Source organism: Sebastes umbrosus, chromosome 16 (assembly GCF_015220745.1).
Source record: "Sebastes umbrosus isolate fSebUmb1 chromosome 16, fSebUmb1.pri, whole genome shotgun sequence".
NCBI classification, from domain to species: domain Eukaryota; kingdom Metazoa; phylum Chordata; class Actinopteri; order Perciformes; family Sebastidae; genus Sebastes; species Sebastes umbrosus.
The window spans coordinates 18,391,403-18,405,778 of record NC_051284.1 but is presented as its reverse complement, the minus strand read 5'-3'; the positions used below and the strand labels follow the sequence as shown (position 1 = coordinate 18,405,778).

Sequence of the window (14,376 nt, the reverse complement as noted above, 5' to 3'; positions counted from 1 at the left end):
AATACTTCAGATGACTGGTCAATACTACTCGGACTACAAAGGGAAACCAGAACGCTTCCGATACCAAAATCTTGTCCCGTTGCCTACGGACTCTGCATTCATATTCAGATATGTTTAGAAAGATTAGTGTTCCCTTTAGTTTGGCACCTATTTGTACTCTTAGTGAGCCTCACGAATAGTTGTTGTCCACCTGAATGAACATAACAAAAAATTGTATATTGATATTTGAGTGTAAAATAGTTAGTTTAGTTTGAAGACAGAGAAGTTAGCCTATAATTCTTTTCTCTGAAAATGAATATGTAACCGTTAAAAAAATGAAAAGCTTACTTCTTTCTTGGCTCTGACTAGTTGCCAGGCAACCAGCAGAGGTGCCAGGAAGTTACTGGTCCCGACCAAAAGATATGTTTTGACACATACCGATCTGTAAAACGAACTTTCAAATACAGTACATCGTTTTCACACTTTGTTTTTTGTCTTGACAAAAAAAAAATGAGACTGAAAACTGGACTAGTGTGTCAACATCCTGAAAAGTAGCCTTCATAAATTTACTTTGGTGTACAGTGTAGCTGTGTGTGCGTGTGTGTGTGTGTGTGTGTGTGTGTGTGTGTGTGTTTGTGTGTGGATACTTGTTCATTTGATCAAATGTGACTTGTGGAACAGCCCGGGTTTGGATCCTCATGTGCTCGTCCTTTGCAAATGATCTGTTTGCTGATGCATGAGTCGTCGACTGTATGAGGAATATACACACCCTCACATCCACACACACTCTCACACCCACACACACACACACACACTCCTGTCTGACCTGCTCTAATCCTTGGATCTCCAGGGCGGCTCTCAAAATAAAATTCCTCCCGCAGATTATTTTTCTTGTGATCAGAAAATATACATGTTCTCGGAGAGAGGAATGTCCAGACGCCATGGCAACCTGACGATTGCTCACGTCCCCCTCTTCTGTTTCTCTCGTCCTCGGCTGTTTTGTCTTCAATGCTCTGTTTCTACTCAAGTTTATTTTTCTGTACAGTACAGTTCTCTACAGTTCTACAGTACGTCGGTAAATCTAATGAACTTGTCGCAACTTTTTTCATGTACATGACCTCGATCGGACTTTCCCTCATTTTCTGTTTGTCCTTTTTTCTCACCTACCCTTCGTTTAAAAGATGTTTTTCTTCTTTCCAACAGACATCCCTCCCTCTGTTCCCTCCGTCCATCCATGCATTAGCAAGTCTGGTTTTAGGAGCTTTCATCATTGTGGTGCTGATGCATGCAGACCCCGACTGCTAGGCTATTTTCAGCCTCTCTTTCCCCTCCTCTGTACCCTTTACCCCCCCCTCCTTCTCTTCTCTGCTTTGGTTTTATGTTGGAGGAGATCTCTGCCTTTTGTAAAGGGCTGGGTTGGCTGGTTTTCCCCTCCATGCCAACGCTGCTCTTTGGAGCTCCTTCTCATGCTAGCTGTCCCGACCAGGGGAAATGAAGCAGCACAAAGCGAGCCATGGCGAGGCCGTAAAAATAGACTGGCTAAAATGCAGCTTTTACTTGTAGAGACACGCTTGAAACCCTTTCATGACCAATATTTTTGTAGTAGTAGAATGGGAAGTCTTGCTGAGTAGAACAATTTTTAAATTTTTTTTTTCTATTTTTTCAATTTATTACAAAGTAAGACCAAGGAAAGCAGTAAATTCTCACCTGTTAACATCAAATTCTTGCTTGATTTGTCAATTAGCTGACTCGTTTAAGTGCTTTGTCTGAGTTTAAAATGTCCTGAGTCACTGGAACATCTCTGTGTTAACCTAAACACATTGGATCACTCAGTGATAACACACATCACTTGCTCAGAGTGAAGCAGACAAACACACACAGCGACTCAGACTGTGAGCGAGTCATCGGCTCACCTCTGGTGGTCCCGTCATCTGTCCTCTTTCTTCTTTTCCTCTCTTTGCGTCTCTTTATGGCTAAAAGTCAACTAACATTCGGATACCTATATAAGACACAATGTAGGTTGTATTTACTGTATAGTAAAGACAGCAATCCTTTACCTATTTATTTGGATTTAACCTTTTTGGTTGAATTTGACCTTTTATTATCGACACTTTTAACTGGTATAGCATTGGATGTCTGGCTCACCCACAGTTGAGTTGTGTGAGTACATATGTGTGTGCATGTGGATGCATTCAGACACAGGAGCCTCACAGGAATCCCATAACACTCCCTGAGTGGCTCATTTGTGCACTGTGGAACATTGTGGAATACCAGGCATATTTTATGATCCAACCTTCAGCCGGCTCCCTCTCTTTTCACCCAGCGTCTGGGTTTATTTGTGAGGCTAAGCCGGTCTGGCCATCCGTGCTCCCTTCCCTCTTTAGCAGAATATTTAAACATCGCATTTTAGACTTTTAGCTGATGCCTTTATTCAATTTCAGAGGAACGAACAGACGATTTTGGCTGAGGAATCAAACGTGAACTTGAAGCCACAGCATGGTTTTGTCTCCCTGTGAGAAGTTTAGCTCGCTACATGGGTTGACATGTATGTATATAGATGTATAAGTGTATACCCTCCTCTTGACAAACAGGCCTACCACATGTGGTGGCGTGTTTTAACCGCCTGGGCAAACAAAGATACAGCAGAGCTCGATGCCCGTGGCTCTCGCCCACCCACTTGGACAAACTCGCTGTAGTTTTTACCTCCTTGTTTTCACCCTCTAGTCATACATTTTTTCTTCTCTCTGTCTAAAAACCTCAACAAATCTTTTGCAATTCAACCTCTCTCATCCCTACTTGCCTTAAATACTCTCTCTCTCATTCCATCTCTTCTTTCTCTGCCTCCCTTCCTTCCTCTCTCTCTCTTTAGGTGTGGACTGCACAGAAGAATGCAGTTAAATTAGTGTTTCCTCTCTCCTGCCAGCCAGCTGCATCTCACACTCCCAGCCATGCCAAGCATCTGAGACACAATTGACCTTAAAAGGAAACAATAGCGGCCTATCAATTCTGCTCTGCCAGTCAAGGAATGGCTCACTCCTGTATGGGCAGGGTCCAGCTGCTCACGCACACAACACAAGGAAGTGTTTGGAAAGTGAACTTTGAAACTGCAGGAAAATGAGAGCGACCCAGTAAAGTTTTTTTTCTTGTTATTTTATAGGTGTGTGCTGTCTGTACAGGACTGTAGTAGGAAATACCAGGGTCATGAGTCCATTCTGTTCATTAAAGGCCTAAATGCTGTTAATCCACAATTTATTTATGCGTTGGCCTAAAGGGAGTTCAATTTTAATTTTGATTCAAAAGAGAGAAAACACATGCGTTTCAGTTCGTAAAACCCCCAAATTGCCAGAAAACATACCTTTTAGTGTCCTCAATGTGTGTGTATTTTTCAAAAAATCAAGTTTGATGAAATTCAACATGACACAAACTGTGTATGAATCACTTTGAACGCAACCCACGTCGCCATGTGAGTGACGAGCTAATGTTGCTGTCAGGCATTTGCCTTACCTTTATCGAACCATGTCAGAGTGACTGTGTATTTGTATATGAGCACCTATGCTTGTGGACAAGGCTCGGCCTGTTTTGCTTATTCATCGACAATTTTTTTTAATTCTAACAGATTATTACAGCTCAAATATATAATTTTTTCCCCCACGCTCCAACAGTAATCAGAAATTCAGATGAAACACTTTAAGCTTAAAGGCAGGGTTGACGATGTTATCGACTATACACTATTTGATATAGTGGTAGAAATGGTCGTTACACCCCGACAGCGATCCATTACTTATGAGCTCTGAAAAAGGACCGGAAAAGAGCCGTCATCTGTAGCTGCTGTAGTCCTGTAAAAACGTCTACCAATCACTGCCTCGCGGTCCGCTTAGAAAGAACCAATCAGATGCCTCCCTGCTCGTACTCTACCCTTGGCATGCACCAGCCTGAACTCAAAGCGTGTCGCCGCCGCAAGTTTACTGGAGAATGGAAGAGAAACTGTCTGTGAAGTAGTGACGATGCGGCGGTGCTTGTGCATGTGTGTGGGGGGCGTTGCCTTGGAAGGAGCCCAGAGGGGAGTTGGTGGGTTTAGCAAATGTCCTTTAGCGAGACCCTAAATCTTATTGTCTTTCAAAATGCTTTAAAATCCTGTTTGTTCGATTTCTACGGCAGACAGTCCTGTCTTAGTCTTGTTTATTCTAAATAGTAGATTTGACCTTTTAACGACTGCTGACATTTTGCCAGGAGGTTCATATTTTGTGGAGGTGTTGTGTGACATTGCTAGTTGTCATGTTACCGTTGTATAAATGAAAAATAGTCGACACTAATCTATCTGTGTAGTCAGCAGTTAGTGTGTGAAAGCCTCAGCTGTTGTTTGTGGAACAGGCAGGGCTAAAAGTCATTAGATATTAGGACTGGTTCCTCAGGTTCACGGGGAAGTTAAAGAGGTGGATGGTTTTCCTTTTGACAGCTCGTCAGCGTGTAGACAAACTCTTACTCCACCTTGCTGCTCGGCTGGAATGCAAATAGCAGCCGGAGGAATGCTGTTCGCAGTCTTCGCTGGCAGCGAATGAAAAAATCAATCACTTGCTCTACGCCGCCTTTCTTTTGTTAGCTCCCCCTGTCTGCTACTCTGCTTCCTGTCTCTCCCCATCTTTCCCCTCACTCTGCTTACTCTTTTCTGCCTCTCTGTCTTTTCCCCTCTCTAGGCATCCTGTTCACTGTGTTTGATTTGGGCATTCCTTTCCTCCCCGAGCAGACAAAACAACCCCAGACCTCTCTGAACTGCAACCCCCAGTGCGCACACACACACATATATACACACACACACATATACACACACACACTCTCCCTTCTGCTAATCACACACAGGAAATGGGCTCCCATGCAAACGAGGCCCGCCTGGCCAGAGGAACCCAGGATGGAGTTTCAGGGCCTTGAAATGTTCTCCAGCGGAGGAAATTGAACATGATCTCTCTCTTCCCCCTTCTTTCATTCTCCCTCGTTTCCCCTCATGTTTTACTCGCCGTGGTTCCTCTCTCCTTTTTCTTTTGACACTCTTTTTTTTTCCCACACTGCATTTGAATGCATCCATTTTACTGTGAAACATCGCCGTTTAAGACTAGCTAATGCATACAGTTGGAAGCAATATGTTGGATGTTGGGAGTATTATTTCATGCTGTTGGTACCAGTCAGAACAATGTTAGGCTAAAGCATCTCCTGCAGTCAGTCTCTTGTGTATATGCGTGCGTGTGTGTGTGTGTGTGTGTGTGTGTGGCCTCACATGTACTGTATGTGTTTGGAAAGCGTAAGCTTAAGTGCTGCAAAAAGCTGATAACGTATCAACTGCCTCACATTATATGTGAGATAAAGCCGTACTCAAAGATAAACGGAACACGATAAAATGTTTATGTAGAGTGAAAAGGGAGGAGAGGGTTATTTCTGCTCTGTTTCAGGTAAGAAATATTGTGTTGCTTTGTGATATTAGCACACTGACTGGACAGTCATTGTGGGCCAGGATAAGGAGTGCTTAAATACACCTAGATAGATCAGTATACGGAAGCGTATCTTGGTGACATGTTTTCACAGATAATCCTATCACACATCGACACAGATTGCACAGGAACAGTAGCTTCCTCATTAGTTCAATGCAGAGCGTACTAATGTGTTTGTTGTGAAAATGGACAGGACACATTTCAGATGAAAACTCTGAGATGAACAGAGTGAAAACTTTATCTTATTAGATAAAACAGATGTTGACAAACTGTATAATTTGTAATAAATTGCAATACGTCACAATATGTCCTATCACAATACTCAACATATTTCAAAATGTTTAAAATCGCAAAAAGATTGTATCATGGGGCATCTGGTGATTCCCACCCCTATGTATTATTATTATTAGCAATATAGTGATGATATGATCTTTTAATATCATCATTTTACAATTTTCTGTTGTCTAAATTAATGATTCTGAACATCTGTTTGATTATTTTATGAGTGGTTTTTGCATTCACATCTTGATACATACAGATAATGGAAAATATGCTCATCAATCATAATGATTACAACTATTCTATAAGTTCTGTTCATGACACATAAATGTACTGTTAAGTGGATACAGTGTGCTGGAAATGACACTTACTTTGTGTTAATATAAGTGAGCTGACGGCTGGTTGTTCAGAGACGGATACAGACGCTGGAGGGAAGTGCCACCTCACACTGATTCAGTTCATTCTGCTGCGTAACGTAATGAATCCTCCCAACCTGACATGCAGTGTGCGTGAGGGGAAGCGAAGGGGGAGCGAGGGATGAGCAGGAGACAGCTGTTTTCAGTTTTGCTTGGTTACGGGTTGGCTAACTGTCTGAATGAATAGCTCCGACCCCTCCCCCCCCCCCCCCCCCCCCCCCCCCCCCCACACACACACACACACACATAACCCACCAACACATACAAACACAGACAAACATGTGGTCTCTGGTCACCAGGGTATTTGGCGTCTTATGGATTGCTGAGAATGTGTTGAATCTCATTTGTAAAATCACATATTTTCATTAAAATTAGTGTTCAGTGCCAAAAATCTGGCTTTGCACTCTGCATAATCACACATTTGGTTTAGTGCAGCGTGGAAGCGCTGTCGTGTAGCGTGAGAACGTCGGATGATTCAGCAAAACCTGCGTGTCGGTGTCATGCCGCTGCCCTCATGAATCTAACATGACGGAGCTGAGTGCAGAGCAGCAGGGCTGTCTCCTTCCTGTAAGGAAAAGATGCGTGGGAACAAACTGAGAGGATGACACAGAGAGGAACTGAGAGTGGCAGGAGCAACGAAAAGGCTGGTCGTTTCTGTCCATCAGCAGCTACTTACATGATCGAAGTGTCTTTGAGCGCATCGCTTGCCTCTGCTTTCTCACTTACTGTAGCCTAAAGGCCCTGACACACCTCAGGTCGGTGAGCGTCTGTCAGCCTAGTTTTTTGCGGTGTGTCCCGCACCGTCGGCTCTAGTCTACCCGTGTCTGAGTTTTTTTGTGTGAAGAAGTGAGGACAGCAAGTCAGGAAGGCACACACAGAAGGCTCTTCTCATTTTTCATCTTCTTCTCATCTGATCATTCCAATACACGGAGTCGGCAAACACCGCTTTGTTTCATGTACGTATCGTAACAACGGCTTGTATATCCACCGTCCTCGGTCTTCCGGTTTCCCTTTTTGAATGACAAATACCGACTACCGCCACCTGCTGTTGTGGAGAGTTATTTCCCCTCACGCAGGCGCAGAGCCTCCGTGGTAGTCGGCCGTTTGCTGCAGTCTTTGCGGTGTGTTCGAGTGCAGCTTTTTGGCCAAGACACAGAACGCGAGGCGACGCAACTGTCGGCTCTGATGTCAGTTTGGTGTTTCTGGGGCTTAAGTCAAGAGAGATACTTCTTTCTGAACAGTTTATGACCATTTCAGGCTTGATTAGTTCAACAGAAATCTTTAAATCTTTAAAGTCATGTTATAGCTGCTCAAATGTGAGGATTTGTGAAGTCTTTTGTGGATTGAAGATCTTTGGGTTTTGGACTGTTGATTGAACAAAACAATTTGAAGACGTCTCCTTTATGGCAGACCAAAGAGGCCAATAACATACTGTATATTCATTCATTATCCGTAACCGCTTATCCCATCTGGGGGGCTGGAGCCGATCCCAGCTGACATTGGGCGAAGGCGGGGTACAACCTGGACAGGTCGCTGTGAGGCGACAGCGTTAACCACTGCACCACCGTGCAGCCCCCAATAATATATATAATAAATATAATAAACAGCTGGAAATTAGCAGCATTTCCACTATTTTCTGACATTTTATAGACCAAACGATTAATCAAATTCATAATCAGGAGATTAATCGACAGTGAAAATATTGTGAGCTGCAACCCTACATGCTTTCATGCAATTTTTTCCCATCCTTTTCCCTATTATACAGGTGACAAAACAACTCGAGTCCTCCCTACTTGCTTGTTCTTGAGTTTTTAAACATCTTGCATGGTCTTCATCAGCAGGTTTAGTTTAATTAGTTGTCATGAAACTGTAGATGTTATTCTGAGCACCTCTTGGACTTGGTAGTTCGTTCTTTAATGTAAGTTGTATGTAATGTTTCGGTACCAGAGTGTCCTGTTGCTGCTTACAGGAATGTTCTCTTTCTCCTTCAGCCTCCCCCCTCCTCTTCCTCATTTCTCCCCCTCCCTCCACTTCCCTCTCTCATCCTTTAAATTCAGTCCAGACTTGCGTCTTAAATCTGGATTCTCTGTGCTTAACCAAACATATGGAATGCTACTGTAGAGGAATGCTCCAAGTCTGGCTTATTTTCTGTGTGTGTGTGTGTGTATGTATGTGTGTGTGCGTGTGTGTATGTATGTGTGTGTGTGTGTGTGTGTGTGTTTAACCATGCACATGTTTTGAAGCAGATGAGAGCTTCTAGGATGATGATGATTATGATAATGGTGCGTGTGTGTTTGTGTGCCTCCTCGGAGAACTGAATAGGGCCTTCTGTTGTCGTGGCCAAACACTGCCTGTCTGCTCAGGCATGAGTCTATTGCAAAGCCTCCCGAATGCGTCCCATATCTGAGCAGTTAGCTCATTCTTTAGCCCGTTAGCCTGACTGTGAACGATCTCCCCCACAGTGACTGCATTGTCAGCCCGGCCGCAGGCTCGAGGCCTTGCCAACACTGCCAAGCATAACAATGGTGAAAGATGGCATGAGTGTGTGTGTGTGTGTCTTGATATTATGATGACCACTTTTACTAACCTCGTGCCCTGCTTGTGTGTTTTTGACCACAGGATGGAGACTTTGGGAAGAGGAGCTTAACGTGTGACAGACAGACAAAAGGATGCATCTAAAATGTAAGTTATGCCGTCTTGTGCTACATTGATTTATTTCTGCACATATTCAGGGTGTCTGTGGGTCACCGAAAGTCAACGAAAGTCATCAAATTTAATAAAATAAAATAAAAATGTAATAGTAAAATGTCAAATCAAAATGTCTTCAATCCAAGAACAAGAGATTTTTGTAGTGAACGATTTACATATTACATTTTACCCATTACAACTAATGCAGGGTTTGTACAGTATGCAATCTATGAGCTTTGCTCAACACCACTGTCGTTGTCAAGATCACCTCAAGAGACCAAGTCATGACCAAGGCTAGAGCGTACTGAGAACGAGACAAGACCAAGCCTTTGAGGGGTTAAGACCAAGTCAAGACCTAGACCAGACCAGACCAGTGCGAGTCCCACGCTGAACGACACACTTACGATAACTTACCCATCTCTCCTAGTAGGTTCTGTACAGAGCATTTCCAGTTATAGCGCGGCTTGTCTGGCAGCGTTGATATGACGACAAGACTACGGGAAGTCACTGTGTTGTTTGCCCAGGAGTAGTTACAGCATTTAACTCCCCCTAACCTCAAACTGTTGTTTTTAGGAGTATTTATTTTTACTTTAAAGATAGTCGGTCCATCTGTTTCCCCATGCTTCCAACAGCAGGGCAAACAAAAGCTTATAGCCATAAAGCCATAATGCTAAGCCATGCAAAATACCTCCTCGCTCCAACCCACAGACATGAGTGTGTGTAGATCTTTTAATTTAACTTACAGAAAGAAAGAAAAGAGGTCTATTTCTCAAAATGTTGAATTATTCCTAAAAATGTATTTCCTGTATGTATGTCCTTTTTCTTATAGTGACATTTAATGATGTGTAAAATGTGAAAAGGGATATAATTAAAAAAAAAAAAAAACATGGCTTTTCTAAAACCTAGAGATACATTAGTATAGTTATTTGTGTGTGAGTGTGTGTTATCTTGTATATCAGGTCACCCAGTCAGACAAAATCGATTCACAGCATTGATAATGTTTCCTCTGGCTCCCCTCCCCCCTCTTCCTTCATTCCTCCACCTCTCTTCTTCTCCTCCTCCTCTCTTGCTCACCTCTTGCTCCCTTCCTCTCCCCCTCCCTCTCCTCCTCCTCGCCTCTTTCCGCCCCTCCTCTGCTCTTTGTGAGTCTGTTTCCCGTTGGGCACAAATGCCGGCGCCGCACTTCCTTCCCTGTAGCCTGGAGTCACACAGGAGTGGCAAACATATACCATACTGTATATATTCTGTAACATATGGGTCAGTGCGGTCATATGCATAAACATTCACACTGCTCTCAGCGACAGCAGCTGGTGTGTCATCAGGCCAGGTTAGTCAGCAGATACATTATATGTGTCACTGTCTTGTCTACTCTGTCTGCTCACACAACAGCTTAAGGTCAATATGTGGCCAAGGCGTGTTCTGTGCGTCTTCACTGAGCTGCATTTACATTTGCGTTTATTATTCCGGATGCTAGTTCACATCCTGCTTGAGCTGAATTCATCCTAAAAAAATAGTCCGGAACTAACAAAGACCATGAAAACCGACAGTAAAACAGGAAAAGGAGCTTCTCGTGTCAGTGTCCTGTTACTAACGGTTCTGTCCCACTTGGTTTTTCATAATCAGAAGCTGGCACACTTCTTGTTCTCTGTTCAGCTGTGGCTGTTGCTCTTTATGCAAACTGCCTAAGGAGCCGTTCACATGTAGCATCTAAAAACACGCGGAAAATGCCAGCCGTGCCGCTTTCATCCTTTTATCCAAGGTGCTTGGGCGCTCCTCTCGCACCTGCCGTCACTAAGCAACCAAAACCTGCGTGCTGCGATGACGATGAAGTTGCGATAATTTAAAAGTAAGCCTCACTGACTAAACTAAACTCAGTCAAAACAAAAGATAAATGGATTTCCAGCGCCAGCAAAAAATTGCCGCCAATAAATTGTTAGCCTCTGTGGTTTCTACATGCCGGACAGAAACGTTAATATTACCGTCGCTTAGCAGCGGTGTTCTCACGACCTAATCACTTGAACGCCAAGCATGTCATGTACACAACTTCCCATGTTGTAAACACGCGCCCACGAGTTTCATTTGAAGGCACTGTTTATCTCAGGGCGCAGCTGTTGCGCCCGGAAAAACAGGTGCATGGGAACGCTTGCGTGTCGCGATGCCGTCGGTCCCGTGTTTTGCGCACGTCCACATTGACAACAATGGATTTTAAGGGAGCAAAAAACGCAGCATGTGAATGTGAATGGCCCCTAATTCTTTCTGAAAACACTGTCTCACTTCCTGTGCACTAGAGGCATTTCAAAGGATATTTATTCATATCAGAGTCCATGCTGATTTTTTTAAATTCATCCTCTTACGTGCTCAAACATTAAAGTGCGTGTGAGCACATTTGTATGCTTGATGTGAAATTTAATAAGCAGCTCAGCTTATCAGTCCTTTTATCCTTGCTTTAACATACATTTACAGTCTAACTACTTTACTTACAGTAATAGGATGGCCTGTAATAACTATATGATTCAGTATCTCTCCTCTGATATAACAACTTCATCATTTTACCTCCTTCTCTGTTCGTCTCCTCTTCCCTCCCTCCCTCCCTCCCTCCTGCAGCCAGTGCTGCATTCCTGCTGCAGTAATCCACTCTGGCAGCTACCTGCTCTGCATTCTGTGGAGTCACTCCCCTCATCTCACTCTCTCTCCCCTCCTTGTCTGTCTCTATTTCTTTGCTTACATGGCATTATTACATGCATTTTGCTCTGCACATTTGCCCCGTTTAAGCTTTTCCGCTGCTACCTCTCTCTCTCTCTCTGTTCTGTTTCTTCCTCATCAGAGAGCCACTGAGGTCTCCATTCAGCCGCAGCAGGCTGCTAATGCCAAGGCTCAGGCTGATGAAGCATTGCCAAGCTCTGTCGTGTGTGTGTGTGTGTGTGTGTGCTCTGTGCTCTGTGCTCTGTGCTCTGTGCTAGGATGGGAAAGCAGTGAAAGAGCAGGACGTCAAGCAGCCAGGCAGGAGGCTGAAGGGCTGTGTGTTAAGAGCTATTGATGTGTCTGTGAATCGACAGTGTTTGTAGGCAGTTGTCGCCGACCATCAGAGAGAGGGGGCCACGCCTGGTAAAGTACCCTATCCATCATCACCGGACAGTTTGATGATCAGCTGTCAACTCCTCCTCTCTTAGACACAGTGGCAGGGACGTATAACTGCAGCAGGAAGCATGGGGAGTGAGGATGAAGGGCAAGGGAAGGAAACAGCAGCAGAAATGGGGGGATGGGTTGGGGGGATATTTTAGAGGTAGAGGTCACATGAAAAGGGGGATGACAGTGTGAGAGACTGATGGTAAAAAAGGAGAGGAATAGAGAGCGTGAGGAAAGAAAAGAATGAATAGTAAGAAGGGGGTGTTGTTCTCGACTTTTATTGGAGGAAATGGCAAAATACACAATTGCTTCCACTTCAATTTAACACTTAAGTAATTTCTGCAATTGTGAGAATTACTTAAACACACCACCATCATTACATTCAAATGGCATTAGACCACATAGAGTTGCATGATGCTGTGTTATGTTGCCACAGACTTTTACTTGATTTACATTCTTTAACCCCGTCCATCTGGGACGAGTTTGTAAACGGATGTGAGGTAGCGTTTTCATAAATCTCCCCTCACAACTCTGATAAGCCTGTTAATGCATTAGTACGCTCTGTGGCACCTGGACTATACAGTGGTTACATTTCTCACATTTTCAGTGCAGAAGCTCTCTGCCGGTGATCTCTCTCTGCGGATGCTGCAGACACAGTGTGTGGCTCTGTTATACCTTCTGACTATACATGAAGCGTTACATTTGTGTGAGCTTATTTATAAGTCAATCTTTACAATTTAAAGTTCAGCTAGAAAGCAGCCAGGTGTGTATCTTCTCTAAGGCTGCACAATCCTAAACAATTTATAAGAATCATCTGGATATTAATCTATACAAGTGCAGTAGTTTGAGAGAAAAGCATTTTTGATCACATCTAACAATGTTAAGAAATCCTGGAACTAGATCCCGCCAAAAACATATCACTTGGTCTTTGGCTTTCCACCACATTTCATAGATTTTTTTTTTTCATAGGTCCACTAATTTGGCGCCGATAGGAAGTTTTACAAACTATTGTTATTGGCAGAATGTGCTCCGATAGTGGCTTATGGTATGCAGCCGCCGCCAGTCACTCAGGGATGTACATCACTGTTTTGCATGGAAGCTCCATACACATAATTAGGGACACTTTTGCTGAAAATATTTGCGTGCATGTGATTAACTCCTGATAATTTAGTTTATTTGACAAGAATCCAAGTAAAGCAGTAAAAAAAAAAATACAAGCGTATGAGATATTGTCAGGGATAATTTAACAAAGTCCAGGACTTATTTCCGTTGTGGTCCCTGTTGTTCCATCAGTTTGTCCTCGCCACAACAAGATAGAGACAGCCTTACAACGTCCAAAGTGGGAAACACACGACCACATCTCACAAGCCACATCCAATCAAATTAATAGTATACATTTGTTTTCCTTTTTTTCCTACCCGATTTCAATGATTTAAAGCGACCATGTCTTTATTTGGAGAGGTTATCTAGCAGCCTCCGTTTGACCTTATTCTTAAAGGCTTGAGGGTTCTGCACCTCCTTGACTGTGAGAGTAAGTTTATTCCACTCTGTTGCACCAGAATAGATAAAAGACAGCTTACCAATCATAGTTTTGAATCCAAAAAGATTCAGGTTAGCTACCCTAGCTCTGGTATTGTGAACTTCTTCTAGCTTCTTGAAGTAATTGTCGAGGTACCTATAATGTAGACAACTGTTAGAGACCCCATTCGATCCCACTCTGACAAGTGGTATTCTTGTCATATCTGACCCGCTTTCAGTTTATTTCTCCCCACAAATCTCTTGAATGTATAACGCAACACTATCAACTCTTTGTCCTCGATATAAGACAGGCAGATTAATACGCTATCACATTTTTCCTGCTCCAAACTATTACTATATCGAACTTTAAAAATCCACTATAGGTCGACCTCTAGTTTTTGAGACATCGTGCTAACTGTCAAACAAAGAGACAAACAAATAGTATGTAAGTCTGTCTCATTATGTTCTTATCACTCTCTACCTCTCTCTTAACTTTTGTCTGTCTGCCTCACCTCATTCTTTCCCCTCATTACTCATACTTGTTCACACAGACACACGCAGACTGTTAGTTAGCCAGTGTTGTGTCTGACAAGTGTCATCATGTCGTGACGTTTTCGTGTTCTCTTATCGGTGTGAAACAACGACACACATTCCTTCCTGAGCAGTTCATCGTTGCACGTGTGTGTGTGTGTGTGAGAGCGTACATTCAGTCATATAAAGTTTTTGCTGACGTCGTCTGTGCTGACACCTGAGAGCGCTTGAACAGCTGTTGAGCACAGCTTTAAAAAAAAACGCTGTTAATGGGAGGTCAAAGAGTTTCTTTTCAGTTGTTGGATTATTCAAAATGATGCTCTTTTGTTAACAAAACAAGCTCACCACAAAGACAATTT

At 43.3% G+C, this 14,376-nt stretch overlaps 1 protein-coding gene across 1 annotated transcript in view; it reads left to right on the top strand.

Moving 5' to 3' along the window:
• The window catches only part of luzp1 (leucine zipper protein 1), a 53,902-nt gene that overhangs the window by 11,071 nt on the left and 28,455 nt on the right, over window positions 1-14,376 (top strand). Inside the window, exon 2 of the mRNA XM_037796706.1 lies at window positions 8,774-8,836. The gene's annotated coding sequence lies outside the window, so the exon portion shown is untranslated. The remainder of the gene's footprint in view (window positions 1-8,773; window positions 8,837-14,376) is intronic.